Here is a 6000-nt window from a genome sequence, read left to right as displayed (position 1 = left end):
TAACGTCGTACTTAAGAATATTTCGCTCATATGACGACGTGCATGCGTGTGTATGTGTGGCTGCTTGTATAATGAGATGGGAGATCATAGACTTGCTGCATTTAGGGCTAGGTGGGAGAGTAAACGATCACAGACTTGCTGCATTTAGGGCTAGGTGGAAGAGTAAACGATCATAGACTTGCTGCATTTAGGGCTAGGTGGAAGAGTAAACGATCATAGACTTGCTGCATTTAGGGCTAGGTGGAAGAGTAAACGATCATAGACTTGCTGCATTTAGGGCTAGGTGGAAGAGTAAACGATCATAGACTTGCTGCATTTAGGGCTAGGTGGAAGACTAAACGATCATAGACTTGCTGCATTTAGGGCTAGGTGGAAGAGTAAACGATCATAGACTTGCTGCATTTAGGGCTAGGTGGAAGAGTAAACGATCATAGACTTGCTGCATTTAGGGCTAGGTGGGAGAGTAAACGATCATAGACTTGCTGCATTTAGGGCTAGGTGGAAGAGTAAACGATCATAGACTTGCTGCATTTAGGGCTAGGTGGAAGAGTAAACGATCATAGACTTGCTGCATTTAGGGCTAGGTGGAAGAGTAAACGATCATAGACTTGCTGCATTTAGGGCTAGGTGGAAGAGTAAACGATCATAGACTTGCTGCATTTAGGGCTAGGTGGAAGAGTAAACGATCATAGACTTGCTGCATTTAGGGCTAGGTGGAAGAGTAAACGATATTGTTGAGGCGCTGTGACACAAACTGATGGACAGGTTGTAGACTTGTTAGACAGCATTACCAGCTGTTGAATCTTTGAACACCAATAATAAAAGCAAGTGTGCACCTATAGAATATGTAGGTGCACATAAGAAACGAAAGCTTTCAGCACAATGGAGTTGGTTCGCTTGCTCGTTGTTCAAAGCCGAACTCCGCAATATTCCAGCTATATTTCTTCGGTCTGTAAAAAATCAAGTCTGGATCAGACAATCCAGTGATCAACATCACGAGCGTCGATCTGCACAATTGGGATACGATGACATGTGTCAACCAAGTCAGTGAGTCTGACCACATGTTCCCCTTTATACGCCATAATGAGGAAAAATTATAAGTACAAGCGAAAGTAGAAGTACGATACAATGAATTAATAGAAGACCAAACGTATGATATATCTTTTATTGTTAAACGCAAATGTACATCAGTATCTGACTTCAATGTCAGTTTCAAAACATCATGCTGATTGCAGTGTAGGAAAGATAGCCCGTCCCAACGTCCGAGACGGGTGAATTTTGTGGAGGACGGGTTAAAAATAAATCTAGTCCGTCCTCATGTCGGGTCAGTTTTAGCAAACCAATGACATATATAATGATTATAGCCTTTTTGAATATTTACTGCCGAGGGATACTAGAATAATAAAACAGATAAATTGCGCATGTAAATGATATCTTACAATAAAACAAACCAGTTTTAAGTCTTGAAATGGTGTTTTATTTATATTTGGAGGACAGGCTAGATTTTGGCAGGACTGGTAAAAAATTTGACCAGCCAGTCCTGTGGACAGGCTAGATTTTCTACATCTTTCCTACACTGCTGATTGCACTAAACCTTAAGCTCTGTAAATGGGTAGTTTGTCCTACGTTTATATTGAGATTTCATATTCGGGGTCTGAACTTGTGTAAATATAGCCTTGCTTCATGTGCTGCTATGACATTACACTGAGGGTCGGGGGAGAAAACATGGTACAGGGTATACGAGGCAGGGTAGTTGTGACATGTGAACGAATGTTTAGGAATATGTCCGTATTTTTTCTGAATCGTCAATTATAAGCAAGGATGTGAGTATCTAATTGTTTGTTTGTTTGACTTTGGTATGATGCTGTCATCAACAGAGATGACTGAATTCACCGTCCATAGGTTGAAGTACAATAAAATGACCGCCCACCCCCCTGTGTGGTATGTGATTCCTATCATGCTTCATGTGACCATCTGTGTGAAACACATGCAACAAATACGCTTTTTAAATAAAAATAATCTAGAACTGATCTTCAGTAACTCATTCTTGTCGTAAGAGGCGACTGACGGGATCGGGTGGTCAGGCTCGCAGATACATTCGGTTGACACATGTCATCATATCCCAATTGCGTAGGTCGACGCTCATGCTGTTGATCACTGGTTTGTTTGCTCCAGGCTCGATTATTTACAGATCACCGCCATATAGCTTAAATATTGTTGAGTTTGGCGTAAAACTAAACTCTCTCACTCACTTAAATAAAACTCTTTATATACTTGTGTACAGGTATAAACTTGATCTCGTCACTATATGGCTGAAATAACGCCAAGGCGACGAATTATTGTGACTCACTTACTCCATGCAAACAATTACAAAGTCCGTTAAGACAAGGGTAGCTATCAGCGTCTGCTCGCGGAGTGGTGTGTGTCATCAGTCGGCGCTACTGTGCGTCATCATCACAGCAATAAACCCGTCGCCAACACAGGTCATTTGTTGTGCTGCACCAATGACAACCTTCACACATCCAGGCAGGAAGCTGACTAGCCTGTCTCACACCAATAACAACCTTCACACATCCAGGCAGGAAGCTGACTAGCCTGTCTCCATCAATAACAACCTCCACACATCCAGGCAGGAAGCTGACTACCCTGTCTCACACCAATAACAACCTCCACACATCCAGGCAGGAAGCTGACTAGCCTGTCTCACATCAATAACAACCTTCACACATCTAGGCAGGAAGCTGACTAGCCTGTCTCACACCAATAACAACCTCCACACATCCAGGCAGGAAGCTGACTAGCCTGTCTCACACCAATAACAACCTCCACACATCCAGGCAGGAAGCTGACTACCCTGTCTCACATCAATAACAACCTCCACACATCCAGGCAGGAAGCTGACTAGCCTGTCTCACACCAATAACAACCTCCACACATCCAGGCAGGAAGCTGACTAGCCTGTCTCACACCAATAACAACCTTCACACATCCAGGCAGGAAGCTGACTAGCCTGTCTCACATCAATAACAACCTCCACACATCCAGGCAGGAAGCTGACTAGCCTGTCTCACACCAATAACAACCTCCACACATCCAGGCAGGAAGCTGACTAGCCTGTCTCACACCAATAACAACAACCTTCACACATCCAGGCAGGAAGCTGACTAGCCTGTCTCACACCAATAACAACCTCCACACATCCAGGCAGGAAGCTGACTAGCCTGTCTCACACCAATAACAACCTCCACACATCCAGGCAGGAAGCTGACTAGCCTGTCTCACACCAATAACAACCTCCACACATCCAGGCAGGAAGCTGACTAGCCTGTCTCACACCAATAACAACCTCCACACATCCAGGCAGGAAGCTGACTAGCCTGTCTCACATCAATAACAACCTCCACACATCCAGGCAGGAAGCTGACTAGCCTGTCTCACACCAATAACAACCTCCACACATCCAGGCAGGAAGCTGACTAGCCTGTCTCACATCAATAACAACCTCCACACATCCAGGGCAGGAAGCTGACTAGCCTGTCTCACACCAATAACAACCTTCACACATCCAGGCAGGAAGCTGACTAGCCTGTCTCACATCAATAACAACCTTCACACATCACAGGCAGGAAGCTGACTAGCCTGTCTCACACCAATAACAACCTCCACACATCCAGGCAGGAAGCTGACTAGCCTGTCTCACACCAATAACAACCTCCACACATCCAGGCAGGAAGCTGACTAGCCTGTCTCACATCAATAACAACCTCCACACATCCAGGCAGGAAGCTGACTAGCCTGTCTCACACCAATAACAACCTTCACACATCCAGGCAGGAAGCTGACTAGCCTGTCTCACACCAATAACAACCTTCACACATCCAGGCAGGAAGCTGACTAGCCTGTCTCACACCAATAACAACCTTCACACATCCAGGCAGGAAGCTGACTAGCCTGTCTCACATCAATAACAACCTTCACACATCCAGGCAGGAAGCTGACTAGCCTGTCTCACATCAATAACAACCTTCACACATCCAGGCAGGAAGCTGACTAGCCTGTCTCACACCAATAACAACCTTCACACATCCAGGCAGGAAGCTGACTAGCCTGTCTCACACCAATAACAACCTCCACACATCCAGGCAGGAAGCTGACTAGCCTGTCTCACACCAATAACAACCTTCACACATCCAGGCAGGAAGCTGACTAGCCTGTCTCACATCAATAACAACCTTCACACATCCAGGCAGGAAGCTGACTAGCCTGTCTCACATCAATAACAAGCTTCACACATCCAGGCAGGAAGCTGACTACCCTGTCTCACATCAATAACAACCTCCACACATCCAGGCAGGAAGCTGACTAGCCTGTCTCACATCAATAACAAGCTTCACATCCAGGCAGGAAGCTGACTACCCTGTCTCACATCAATAACAACCTCTTGGCCACACATCCAGGCAGGAAGCTGACTAGCCTGTCTCACACCAATAACAACCTTCACACATCCAGGCAGGAAGCTGACTAGCCTGTCTCACACCAATAACAACCTCCACACATCCAGGCAGGAAGCTGACTAGCCTGTCTCACATCAATAACAACCTCCACACATCCAGGCAGGAAGCTGACTAGCCTGTCTCACACCAATAACAACCTCCACACATCCAGGCAGGAAGCTGACTAGCCTGTCTCACATCAATAACAACCTCCCACACATCCAGGCAGGAAGCTGACTAGCCTGTCTCACACCAATAACAACCTCCACACATCCAGGCAGGAAGCTGACTAGCCTGTCTCACACCAATAACAACCTCCACACATCCAGGCAGGAAGCTGACTAGCCTGTCTCACATCAATAACAACCTCCACACATCCAGGCAGGAAGCTGACTAGCCTGTCTCACACCAATAACAACCTCCACACATCCAGGCAGGAAGCTGACTAGCCTGTCTCACATCAATAACAAGCTTCACACATCCAGGCAGGAAGCTGACTAGTCTGTCTCACATCAATAACAACCTCCACACATCCAGGCAGGAAGCTGACTAGCCTGTCTCACATCAATAACAACCTCCACACATCCAGGCAGGAAGCTGACTAGCCTGTCTCACATCAATAACAACCTCCACACATCCAGGCAGGAAGCTGACTACCCTGTCTCACACCACCAACAACAACCTCCACACATCCAGGCAGGAAGCTGACTAGCCTGTCTCACATCAATAACAACCTCCACACATCCTGGCAGGAAGCTGACTAGCCTGTCTCACACCAATAACAACCTCCACACATCCAGGCAGGAAGCTGACTAGCCTGTCTCACACCAATAACAACCTCTCCACACATCCAGGCAGGAAGCTGACTAGCCTGTCTCACACCAATAACAACCTCCACACATCCAGGCAGGAAGCTGACTAGCCTGTCTCACACCAAAACAACCTCCACACATCCAGGCAGGAAGCTGACTAGCCTGTCTCACACCAATAACAACCTCCACACATCCAGGCAGGAAGCTGACTAGCCTGTCTCACATCAATAACAACCTCCACACATCCAGGCAGGAAGCTGACTAGCCTGTCTCACACCAAAACAACCTCCACACATCCGGGCAGGAAGCTGACTAGCCTGTCTCACACCAATAACAACCTCCACACATCCAGGCAGGAAGCTGACTAACCTGTCTCACACCAAAACAACCTCCACACATCCAGGCAGGAAGCTGACTAGCCTGTCTCACACCAATAACAACCTCCACACATCCAGGCAGGAAGCTGACTAGCCTGTCTCACACCAATAACAACCTCCACACATCCAGGCAGGAAGCTGACTAGCCTGTCTCACATCAATAACAACCTCCACACATCCAGGCAGGAAGCTGACTAGCCTGTCTCACACCAATAACAACCTCCACACATCCAGGCAGGGAAGCTGACCAGCCTGTCTCACACCAATAACAACCTCCACACATCCAGGCAGGAAGCTGACTAGCCTGTCTCACATCAA

Source organism: Haliotis rubra, unplaced genomic scaffold, assembly GCF_003918875.1.
Source record: "Haliotis rubra isolate DU_JTF1 unplaced genomic scaffold, ASM391887v1 Scf540, whole genome shotgun sequence".
NCBI classification, from domain to species: domain Eukaryota; kingdom Metazoa; phylum Mollusca; class Gastropoda; order Lepetellida; family Haliotidae; genus Haliotis; species Haliotis rubra.
Note: the sequence above shows the minus strand (reverse complement) of the source record.